Genomic DNA, 12,792 nt, shown 5'->3' with positions numbered 1-12,792 from the left:
TTGGCAGTAGGGCACCACATGTCGGGCATGAAGGAAAAGAAAGGAATGCTGTGAAAATATGGAATGAAAAATGGGCCCCATTGTTCTATTGGTAATAAGACATGTTTTGTGCTGTGCTCTATTGTCAGTTTGTCTGCTACTAGAGACTTTGAAGAACAGGAAAATGGGAACGTTTAGTGAGAAAAATAGAGCCCTTAAGAAACAGAACATCTGAGATTGGGATTTGTGCTCTTAAATATTAGAAAAAACAAAATCCCTCAGGCAAGTTATGTGCTAAAGAAGAAGCATCAGTCTTTGATAGTCAGTTGTTATGTAATTTATTGTCAGTGTAGGTCTAGTCCTACACAGGCGATGAATCGTGTCCCTTTAATGTAGAATAAATTCACTTAACCAAGACAAAGTAAATGACTGGCGTGCTGCTATTGCTTTAAACCTCAAGGCAACACATTTTATTTTCTGATACAAATTAATTTTGTCATAGTCAAAAGAGATAATTGAATCGTTCACCTATCCTTTACTACGTTTTCTGGGTTTCAACGTTTTATTATGTGAAATATGAAATATGTTACATGCTATGCCAAGGATTTCGCTTCAGGAAAAGCATGTAACATTCCTGCGGTGTTGAACTCAAATCTCAAAATCCTCATGGATTGTGATAGTCTCAACCGGAAAGCCCTCAAGATGAGATTATTTAGTCTTGGTGATGAATTCAGTATATTTAATTTGATAACAGCTCATATACATTCAGTAGTAAAAAGTTCTACACATGAAGTCATAAATAGTTTTTGAGAAGAGTCGTATGTTTGGTGTGTACACACATTATATATAGTTATATATGCTGTATTTTGCCCCCTCAGTGTATTTTAATTGTAATGCATATCTTTAAAGGCTGTGGAAATGTATGCAAATTGGTGCATATTTAATTACATAATGCATCATTTGCATATTTAAATATAACATTTCAGTAAAGTTGTTATACAAACAATTGTCTTAATACTGTCATTACTCAAAGTATGGTGATATTTATTAGTTAAATGTTTTACCCTATTCACCTGTGTTGTCTGTGTTTCCTTAATTACTGTGTAGGCCTCTCTGTAAAACTCACTACTGTAAGCATAATTAATATAATACTCAAGAGTTGATCCATGTCGATAGATGGTACTGCAGCGTCTAACACAATTTTGATATGTGTACTTATAATAACAGTGTTTCTAACGCACCTTTAAATAACACTTTGTATTGCTGAAGCCATGCACAACCTATCTGGTCCTTATTGGGCGATTTTCTGCCGAAATCTATTGTCTTTGGGAGCGGTTGTGAATTATTTTCTCAGGTTGCGTGTAGCAGCGGGATGGGATTTCTTTAGACCCGGGTTGACATCCTGCCAGAGTGCCTCATCTGGAACTTTGTTTGCTTTTGCAATACCCAGTCCTTTGCTGGCCGCTCCCCTGGGGGCCTGAAACCGGGGGCCTGCTCAGAGTATGTCAGAGTGCGGTTTCATCCGAGTGTGGGCGACACGCTGAAAAGGCCCGTTGTGCTGCGGCCTTTCGCTGGAACGCAGACTGTGGCGAGTCCCGTGCTCTCGTTAAAAACTCACATCCTTGAGAAAATGGCGGGAGACCATGCTCAACTTGTAGTGTAGCTGTCGGCGTTTTTATTTCTCTACTCTGCATCATATATATTGCTGTATGTAAAGGAAGCAGAAGACATGGTAATTTATGTTTTTTTTCTGTCTGGGGATGATTCCTGTAGATGCGTGGGACTTTGCGGTAATTTAAGGGTGCTATGGGGAGACATCTCTGAGTTCACACACAGAGGCAGGAGGTCTCGGCAGTCTCGCTCCGGCCGTAGCTCCGGCTTCCCAGGGGGCCCCTGTTCCGCCCACACTTTTCCCACCTCTTTTTTTGGCACTCCTGGCCCTCAATGTTCTTCATCTGTGGCTTTTGTTTTTCTTGAATGTATATATAGCATTTTTTGAAGTCCTTCCTCCAGACGTGGCCATGGTTTGTAATCACCAGTGGTTTGTAATCACATACTGATAATAGGGCTGTGATGGTGGCAGATTTTTACCACCGCGGTGGTAATGGACCAACTACCACCGGTGGTGTGGTGTTGATAGGCTATATACAGGGGTGCACATATGTTTTTCAGCCTGATTCTCATAAGAGAACCTGGAGATTTGGTTTGGTCCTCACACTGCACATAGTGTAATGTCGTCATACTGGTGTTTCCACTGCGTTTCAAGCCGGTTTCCATTATCTCCGACAAGCGACAGACCAGTCATTCAGTCATTCATTTCCAATGGAAAGTAGCGCGGGAGCTGCGTGGAGTTCCGATCATATGCAGATGTCCGTTCATACTACACGACCGAAAGCGCGTGTTATATGACCATTCATGCAAACTGTAGCATCATGCTACATAAGACAATAAATAAGATTTATATTCCGCTTTTACTCAAAACTCACTTTAAACCACCATCGAGTGTTTGTAATAACTTCAGATTGCCGTCTAATGTGTGTTTTGGCCATGTAATGTTGCTGAAATTAAATATGTTATTACCTCTGACTCTGAGTCAGAGCAGCGATCATGGAAGAGAGAACACAGGCAGACAGCGCTGGAAGCTGCTAATGCTCATCAGTAAATCAGTGGAAAATAAATAGAAATCATGATTCTGTCTGAGCTATGCGTTTTAAAACGAACACGCACTAGTGTAAATGTAGCCTAACAGATGTGTAAACTGAAGACTATTTGAGCTTTATTAAAACTATTTGCACTGATTTATTGTGTTGGTTACATTTTGTTCCTTTGTGCAGTGGCTCAGGAGACGAGACTTTGAGTTTGTATAAACATCAACAAGCTGAAAAATAAAACCAAAGTTTTTTTTTTTTTAGATAATGCAATCTTGTTAAAATTGATTTCATAAAATTGGTATCGAAAAAAGTATACCCAGCCCTATGCGTGATGTCACGTGCACTATTGCCGGTGGCAGTAGACAACGACGCGGTTGTCACGGCGACCGTCACAGCGACCGTCACAGCCCTAACTGATAAAGTTTCACTTTGCATTTGAAACAAAGTTCTGTGCCATTTAAACCGGTAATGATCTTTTTAAATACTGTTTAATGCCTCTGTAGTTTTCACCTGAGCTGAACTCCTCCACAGTCACAGTCGCAACTTTAATATACTAGGCTCAGCCTCAGACGTCATGCCCACGGGCCGCCCACAGTTGGTTCTCTGACTGTTTGATGCATGTGTGCACAAAACTGGAAAGCGTTTGTGAAAATCACAAGCTCCTGTCATATTGCTTGACTTCTCTACAGCTGCTGGAAGTCGCTGTGAATGGGTTTATATCAGTCTGCCAGTACACAAAATCGTATTTAAAAGCTTCTGAGGAGGAATTTAAACACTGTAATTGAAAACATTTGTGAGGTTTGAGACTTCAAATCTTTGAGATATGCATTTAGAAGAAAGTAAACTAGATATCTGCAAGGAGTAGTGTCTGTTCTGATTTGCTGTGCCATATTTTCTGATTTTCAGAGTTTCACATGAAGACTGTTGCACAGTAATCTGAATTATTTCTTTTTCTCAGTGGCAGTTTATTATCTAGTAATGTTTCTCAGAGCTACCTGACACTGAAAAACATGCAGCTCTGTTCACTTTAAATGTAAGTCAGATGATCTCTTCCTGCTAAAAAGGAGCGGTCACACTTATTGTTGTTCAGTGAAATATCACGGGTGATATCTAGTAATTTAAATAGGAATCTGCACAGATTTTGCTTGTTGAAGTTGGTCGTGCAGACACGCCACAATGACCAACAGAAAGCTCATATGTTTGTTTTTTTTTTAGCTGTGCTCCATAGACTTTACTTCACCCCCGAAATTTCACAGAAATATCGCTAATGTGACTCCACCTTAAGGTTGGCCATCGGTCAAAGTCAGGCTGCCACTGCGCATCTGTTTTCGCAGTGTTTTCTACATCGTCAGCATTAGTTGGACCCCGTCAGTGGCTTTTTGGCCGATTGAGCACGTCGAGTCCCAATTTTGAACGATAAATATAGACTACTGCAACCTGCTGGTATAGGCAGTTATTTCCTCTCACGCAGACGCAGAACGTATGTGCAAGTTGAACGTATGGGCTGCCTTCGTGATGTGTTCAAGTGCAACTTTTTGGCCCAGATGCAGGTGATGTGAGGCAGCAACACAAATGGCTTTTGACGCGTTAGTTTTTTGATAACGGATTGGTGTGTCACACCCTTTAAGTGTGTGTTTGTAATTGAGTGTGTGGACCAGACTTACTGCTGATAGTGCAACCCTCTACATTGCGAGTAAATCACTCGCATGCGACTAAATTTTATATATATATATATATATATATATGTGTGTGTGTGTGTGTGTGTGTGTGTGTGTAAAATAGTATATCAGTCTGGTGACTAAACTAAAAAATGTATTAGCCAATGGCGATTATATTGCCAAGGTGTGTGTAGAGGGTTGTAGTGAAAAGTTTGGCCCTACATAATTTTATTCTCCAAACACAATGGAAAGTCAGAGACTGTTCCTGTCATGCTGGTGAAATGCATAAATGTTCACTTGTGGTTTTGGCCGTGTCCTCATGGAATGTGATAATGGAATGTGAGTTTCTTGGGCTGTACTTAATTGCAGTGCTTTGCTGGAAAATCCCGTCTGTGAGAATCCGGCCGGGCCTGAGATAAATGCAGTGACAGAAGGCATCTTAATACCAGACAGAGCCTGGACTACTGCCACCTGGGCTCTTTATATATAGCCCATGTATCTGTGCGAGACGCAGCAACTGCTCAAGTAACAGTAAGATGCAAATGCTTTGACATGTCAATCGTGAAATGCAGAGCTCGTAATAGGCTACATTAACTTCAGATGTTAAAGACTGTTTTGGATTGGACCCAAACATTCTTCGCTGATAGAGTCATTTGTTACTGACTCCAAACACCTCTTTATCACCAAGCAGCTAAAGCCACTGTAATTACAGGTGTGTAAGTGAGTGAAAATAACAAGACAAGCCTGTACGGCAATCATGTTGCAGTTTAACATAATGGGCCTTGATCAAATGCGGGAATTTAGTTATATGACTAGGCTAGCTTTTGTTTATTAAAGAGAGAGAGAGACAGAGAGGCCAAGAGGAAAAAGAGTGGAAATGAAGTTTCCATTCCGTGGTGCAGTTGTTTGCCTTTGCTGCAATTTGGCGGGAGTCCTGTGGCCAGACGTCTGTCTTCCATTAGGAGGCTGAAATACCCCGCTGTGTTTCTACTCTTGGCATCAGGATGTATACATCATCTTCAGCATTTTGAAATTGCTTGGCTGGTGTTTGCCTGTTTATTGAGTAACATGTCTTCAAGCAATTGATGCAGCTTTTGGTGAGTGATTTCAATTAAAAATTCAAATGCTGTCCTGCACGGGGTCACAGGCTATTTTCATGACTTTGCATTTTTGCACTTTTCAGTAGTTCGCATTCTGCTGTTATGATGTTTATCTTGGGCTATCGCCTGCATCCTGTTGCCCAGCGGTAGACTACAGATGATAAACATAGTTAAGTGTGCAGGAACAAACTGGCCTGCATAGCCTGAAGTTTTACCTTAAGTGTTCTGTGAACTCTACACCTCATGTTACTTATTGACTACTAAATACAGTTTGAGGGATGCTTTGCCACTCTTTTAATTAGTCATCACAATAATCCACAGTAATCCAAAGCATCACAATAATCCACAGTAATCCAAAGCATCACAATAATCCACAAGTAATCCACACAACTCCGGTCCATCAATTAATGTTTTGTGAAGTGAAGAGCTGTGTGTTTGTAAGAAACAATCCATTATTATGCTGTTTGTAACGTCAAACCCCTTCTCCCGGCTAAAATACGAGTACTTTGTCCATATTATTGCTTTTCTTCCAGGGTGAGTAAATTTTCAGCAAATTTTCATTTTTTTGGGCAAACTATTTATTTTAATATTATATTTGTAATATATAATAATATATTTGTAATGTCATGAGACATTTATAGGCATGTGTATTTTCAGCTGGGGTGTGTGGTTAGTTTTCTTTTTCTTTTCATACCAGCTAAATGTGGTCTGTGTGCGTCCAGATATACTGCCACATATTGATTTGTTCTGTTCAATAAGTGTGTGCATGATTCACTTAATATCATTAACTTGAATGATTAGCAAAATCAGGCGACTAACATGCATTAGAGTCTGCAACTCTTTGGTTATACAGCTGAAATTCATTTAGCATGATTTACGCAGTCGGCCCCTCAGAATGTGAGCTGCTTGTTGAGAAATATAGTGGCCTCTCGACAGGAAACACAGACAATGCCAGTAATGATTGTGAAAAATGGAAAGTTTTTTTTTTTTTCATGATGTCAAGCCCCAGCCCTGAAATGAGCTAAAATAGTTTGTTGATGTGTGCGTGTGTGTGTGTGTGCACATGTTCTCCCAGTAATCACGTTTCCTGTTTCAGGGTTCACCCAACCTGCTCGACGAGCACATGCTTGTGTCATAAAGTTGCACTGCCTGTAATTTTGAGAAAATATTACAACTGTCCATCCAGCAGGCCCTTTCCTGTATCACATCCTGTTTTCTATGGTAACCACAAGAACATAGCAGAAGCTCGGCACCCCACGGCAGGAAAAAGTGAGAGAAAGGAAAAGAACCAGAGAGCATGTGAACTGGGTTGAGTTTGTGGAGATTTATGTGATAGCTGCAGGAATTCACATTTCTGCACACAGCTGAAAGACATTAAGGCCATGTTGAACCTGAGCCCTGTTTCAGATCCCCTCCCTCCACGCACCCAGATAAAGGTCACCCAATGTCCCGTCATCAACAAACACACTGAACTGTGAGCAGTGCATGATTATGACCGAAATCAGTCGATTATTTCCCATGACTGTTTCGATAAATAGATTTGGCATTAAAATGCAAAGCTCTGCGGTTCAGCATGAGCTCATTGACAGTCCATGTGTGAGTTTTGCACTCTCACAAACACTCTGGTTATAATCAACAAAACTTCAGTCTTCAGTGGAAACGAAATCTCTCATTTACACTCTGTCTACGCCTTGTTGATTATAAAGGAAGCATTGTAGTTTTGTTGTGTCACTTGCAGTGTATAGTAGGTGTTACACAGTCTGCATTGCATGATACCTTGCAAATTCACAGTTGATTCCATCGAGAATTTAATTATAAAATACTCCATGTGTATTGTTGGAATTTTGATTATTATTTTTTAAACGTCTTTTAATGAAAATTAATGTTAGTTTGGTCATTTGAATAAATGTTGTTGCTTCGTACCAAACAAGAGGACCGAGATGAGATATTACCTCTTTTCAGCCTGCTTCCAAACAAACTCTGGTGTGGAATGCAACACAGACCAAAGACATCTAAACATCTAAACCAAAAATAAGATGTGATGGTGACTCATACCTGGTACTTTTTTGAGCTATATTATTACCCATTACAGTTAGGTACAGGCATAAGTTCCATCAAAAAATTTTATGAAAATTGTCCTAAATTTGCTTCTTTGGTCTGGAACAAAAAAAACAAGACTTCCGAATAAGTGTGAACACACTCTTAGAAGGCAGCATGATGTTGCTGTTAAACGTTAAACTTTTTTGACATATTCAAATGTTGAAATTATTCATCTTTTTGTTTTTATTCCTTGCAAACTTTTTTAATGCATAATTTGTTGCAAATTCTGCTTATTTAAATGCCGTAGCATTATCTGTCTAGTCATCTTTATTTCTGTAGTGCTATCTATTTTAAATTTCTCTTGTTTAAATTTAATTACATTTTTACAATAATGTTATAGCTTTTTTATTGTCTGTACTTTAAATCAAAGCATTCTCCAGTGAACTGAACATTGTCAAACTGTTCTTGCATAATTTTTGGGTGTTGTTGTTGTTATTGGGTCTTTAGTGGGCAGACATACAGTGTTCCATTATGTTTGACTACAGCATGTTGAAAAGGGATTTCTGCAGTGACATTTCCCTGTCCTACTGAGGCAGCATGTGATAATTCACAGACATTTTTGTTGTTTGTTGTCTGTTTTTCCGTCTGGCGTGTCGTGAGGAAAAAGAAGGCAGTGGTGTGTTATGCAGAGTGCACATGTGCTACTAATGCTCAGCTAAATGCTGCTGCTGTGGACAGATGGCTGTCTCGTTCCATTCCTCTTTTTTTCCTTCCATCATGCTCTCTTTTTTTAACAGAATGACACCACTGATCACTGCAATATCATTGTAGTACCAAAGCAGAACAAAATAGCTCAGTGTTAACAAGCCTGTATTAGGTCACTCTTCGTTTCTCTGTGTGCTTGCATGTGTTCATGCATAACTGCTAGATATTGTTAGATAACTGTTTGAATACCCAATTATGAAGGAATGCAGCTGACCTGCTTTCCCTGGTGTCGAATAAGGCTTGAGTGTCTTTAGGGCTGTGACGGTCGCCGTGACAACTGCGTCATCGGCAATAGTGCACGTGACGTCACGCACTCTATAACAAGCATAATACGAATGTTATTTAGACTATAGGTCTATCGTAGCCTAATTCACAAATGACCTCAAACTCCATACACAGCGTTTCCTTTAGATTGGCAGGTTTGAGCACAGGAAAATACAGTTTATTCTGCATTCAGCAAATTAATTTTGTGTTGAGCGATGGACCTTGTTGGGAAACCAAATATTACATCGCCGATCTGGAGCCATCTACATTCATGTCACCCATCCGCGTTTGTACAAGTGTCTTCAAGTTCCCGTGATCGCAAACGCCTGGCTGGTCAGGTTTGGTGAGGCTTTCTCCAAACTGGCCAAATGCAAACGAGACAGCGATAAATGGAAGATGTTAACAAGAAATGTGGTAACGATTTCTATTTCAAAGAGAGCGCGTGCAGACGAAGAGCCTAACCCTAACCCATCGCGGTGGTAAAAATCTGCCACCGTCACAGCCCTAAGTGTCTTCTGCTTACAAGAGACTGGCCACAGCTGATAGCATTCCCAAATGACATTCCGGCATCTTACATGTCAAAACATTGGGAACTAGGGCTTGGGCAGTATGACAGCATATACCGTGCAATGGTCAAAATGTGTCAGCCTGTAGATGTTTTGCTGTTCTGTTTATACTGTGGTAGGGATGTTTGCACATCTATAATTAGGCAGGACTGCTTCACGTTATTTACACATGACAGAGAAGAAACTACATGAAGTAATGATAAAATATAGAGCAGGACGAGTCCCTTTTATTAATATAGAATTCAACTGATGTGTGGTCATGCGTGTATGTGTATTGGCTATTTTCCAGCTGTTTCTGTGGTTCATCTAATCAGAAGTTAAGAAATGTTTTTTTAATTCTTACAGTTTTGTGAATCTGACACCTGAACTTAGGAATTGTGTCAAAATTACAAATAATTAAAGAAAATAATCAAATGATTATGAAGCATTAAAGCAATTAAGTATTTCATTATTATTTTGTTGAGAGAAAGTTTATAGTATCCCACTGATATTGTGAATTTAGATCTTTATATTTTTTTCAGTGATATTCTACAGTATGGCGGAGATCATCTGTTGCATCTGTTTAGAGAAACAAGCTTATCTGCTTTCAGAAAGTGCTGGTTTAACTAGCATACTCTCAGACTCAGAACATCATTGAATCTGAAGTAACTTTTGGCAAGAGGCACATTATGATTATGAATATGTATTCATTTTCATGAGGAATTTTCAGAATTGGTAAATGTCATACAAGATGCATACATTTCCAACAATAATGCCTGTCAAGATTGCCCACGGCGCCTGTAAACTTTCCCACAGAATGCTAATGTTTGTTCAGGGTTTTCCATGCAATTGACCTAGCGATGGAAGAGAACCTTATCACAAGATTAACCTCAAACCAGATGTTTTTTTCCCCCTGTATAATCCAGCCGTACACCGCCTTCAATGGACTTATTGAAACGTCCAGTTAATCAGGTAATCTGAAGCAGACCCACTGCTGCGTTTTTCCTCAAGTGGAAGGCCGTGATCGCACTCGGACTCCATCTCACCCCCTTGTGCTCGTTTCCGTCTTCAATAACTCAGACCGCCGTCTTTCAAGCGCTCACAACTACTCCATATCTACTCCAGAGCTCTCAAGTCCACATTATCATTGTTCTCACGTCACCTCTTGTGATTCGCCAGGCCTCTACAGTTGTGTTCGGCTCCCATCAGCTGTGCTGTAATACAGCCTGGTCTCTCGTGGGCTCTCTAAATTATTGATCACAGGCTATAAGACTGAGCTATAGACGGATGAACTAATCCTAAATTAAACAGTGCTTGCGATGGAAACATCTGGTCCTGTGCTTTACATTCTAATAGATGTAGTAAGGGTGGCGTTTTATGACCTTGTATTTAGGCGAACATCTCTCCTTCTGCTCGGCCGTTCCCATCTTTTATAGGTAGCACACTCCATTTTATCTGCAGATGTTCAAACAGCAGAGGACAGAGAGAATGCTAGCTTTGCTTTCTTTCAATTTCAAACATCACACCCATTGAAGCTCTGCGCAGATGTGTTTTTCTCAATCGATTTCTTTTGACAAGGCTGAAGTTGTGCAACATCTGAAAGCACCAGTGAGCATTTGGAAATCTCTGGAAGTATAAGCAGAGCCGCAGGGGTGCATTAGCACAATAAGGTTGTAACAGTACTATAGAGTGTGTAACAATACTTTCGGAAGTAAAAATTCCATTAATTGTCTCCATAGGGAAATTTGATTTTTAATGATACTTTATTAACCTTTTGAAGACAGACTTGTTTTGAAATCCAAGGTTGTTATTCAGTGCACTATGCTTTGGTTGAAACCATCAGTTTGTAGGATACATTTTTTTTTAACTGTATAGTATATAGTATAGTAGTAATATAGTGCAGTCAATAGACATTTGGCAATTCAGAGATTGGCCATTTTGATAATAGGGCCAAAATCTAACCTTGTCAATAGATTTTCTGTGGACCTTCGGGCACATTTTGTGATTTAAAAATGTATTTGGAGAATTCTGAGTAAATATTGTGTAAAGTAAGTGTTCAGTTGAATTCAGTTTGTTTTTCGTTTAATGTAGATCTCATTAAATAATTATACTGACCATCAGCCACTTGAATCTTGTTGTCAGCATCTGCATTGGCCACTAAAAACCCATATCAGTTAACTACTAATTAGAATCTTTTGTTATGCCTGACAATGATTTAATAAACTGTTTATGCCTTTCTTCAATGCAAATGGCTCGCTGTATTGACAGTCTTGTGTAATCAAAACACATCTTGATCATCTGTGGTTGGGCAAATTCCACCCATACAAGCAGCTCTCTGGCTATTATATTTATCTGCTCTGCGAGTAAAGGCTTATGTGAATAAATCAACATCATTAGTCTGGCTGCTTTGTTTGCTTGCTCACAGGGGCTGTGCGTGATGATCAGTCAATACTACGCTGGAGCTGGCATGCTAGCTGCAAACCCACATAGCATACAAATTACAAAAGCCTTGCGGGAGGGATGGTGATTGAAGCGGGCATGTTTATCCCTGTCTATTGGAAAAATCATCTTGTACAACAGCTAGCTTGTTGTTCAAAATGAAATGGAGGCTCTCTTTTACCATTGAATGCACCAACACGGATGACTGTGAGTTGAGCATGTTGCATTCAAGTGATGCAAATTTGTTTCATTTAGTGATAGACTGTTTTTCAGTTCACCACTAGCTCCAGTGTGCAAATATGTTCAATAATTCTATTCTACAAAAATCTTGATCATGTTATTTCAGCCTTCTATACTGCCACACACATTATTATCTGTCCTACAGGCTCATCAAGGTCTGTTTTTACTCTGGTGTCTTGTGCTGGGCCTCATGTAATGTGATGCTAATGGGTGCTGGGTAACAAGAGTGATGTCAACTGTCATTCACAGTCTTCATGGGGGCCGTCGTCTTTCAATTCAGCCTGATGAGGTGGAGGATGAACATCAAGCCATTTGCAATAATGAGATGAACCTTTGAGCCAGTGCATTGTCCATTATTTATGAACGCCTTCATCTCGACAGCAGAACCACTGGGCCTGATCCGTATGCTTGACTGATTTCTGACATCATGTGCAACGAACAACTCCAAACTTTAAAAGCACAAGGCCATTTCTTCACACTGTTTCCGTCCTTTTGTGCTCTCGCTCGAACTGCCGTATCTTGGCCCTTGGTTAACGCCTCCTCTCTTGTGTTATAGCAACTCTACACCCGTCTCCATGTGGAGACTTGAGCTCTTGGCATTGGGTGTAATTAACACGACCTGTACGGCAGCCCAGGAAACTGGTTGTGCTCGACTCAAGGCAAATTTGTTCACAGCCATAACACAGGAATCTGTTTTCCCAGGCTAGGAAGAGGGGTAGGAGGTGGAGGTTAGGGCTGTTGCTGGAAGACGGCACACTTTTTTTTTTTTAATTCCTCAGTGAGGTGCTGCTTTCATGTGTGTGCACAGACATGGTGAGACAGCGGTGTGGCAGCCAGGGGGCTGGGTGCAGGAAAACAGGCCGGCCACTCCCTCCACTTGTACCAGCCTGTTCCATAATGAAGCGGCGCTGTCATGGGATCATCTTTCTTCAGCCCCGGTTTGAAAGCCAAACATTGGAAGGCGCCTGAAAAATGTGCCGGGCGCTTAAAGAAACACTAACCTAATACTCTCCTTCAGCGAGCACATGTGTAATGAGAAACAGAGGCTCTCTTTGTTCATGCACCATATGGAAAATCATTGCCCCCCCCCCCCCCTGTGAATTTTTTTTTT

The 12,792-nt window shown here is 40.4% G+C and overlaps 1 protein-coding gene and 1 long non-coding RNA gene across 4 annotated transcripts in view; one reads left to right on the top strand and one right to left on the bottom strand.

The window, feature by feature from the left end:
• LOC107654065 (probable JmjC domain-containing histone demethylation protein 2C) overlaps nucleotides 1–12,792 on the top strand; it is a 155,201-nt gene that overhangs the window by 23,750 nt on the left and 118,659 nt on the right. The gene's annotated exons all lie outside the window — the stretch shown is intronic.
• LOC107654069 (uncharacterized) overlaps nucleotides 7,835–12,792 on the bottom strand; it is a 24,292-nt gene continuing 19,334 nt past the window's right edge. The window contains exon 3 of the long non-coding RNA XR_001630300.1: nucleotides 7,835–8,640. This is a non-coding gene — a long non-coding RNA (uncharacterized LOC107654069). The remainder of the gene's footprint in view (nucleotides 8,641–12,792) is intronic.

Source organism: Sinocyclocheilus anshuiensis, unplaced genomic scaffold (genome assembly GCF_001515605.1).
Source record: "Sinocyclocheilus anshuiensis isolate Anshui unplaced genomic scaffold, SAMN03320099.WGS_v1.1 scaffold454, whole genome shotgun sequence".
Classification (NCBI taxonomy): domain Eukaryota; kingdom Metazoa; phylum Chordata; class Actinopteri; order Cypriniformes; family Cyprinidae; genus Sinocyclocheilus; species Sinocyclocheilus anshuiensis.
Note: the sequence above shows the minus strand (reverse complement) of the source record. Positions and strands in the feature narration are given on the sequence as shown.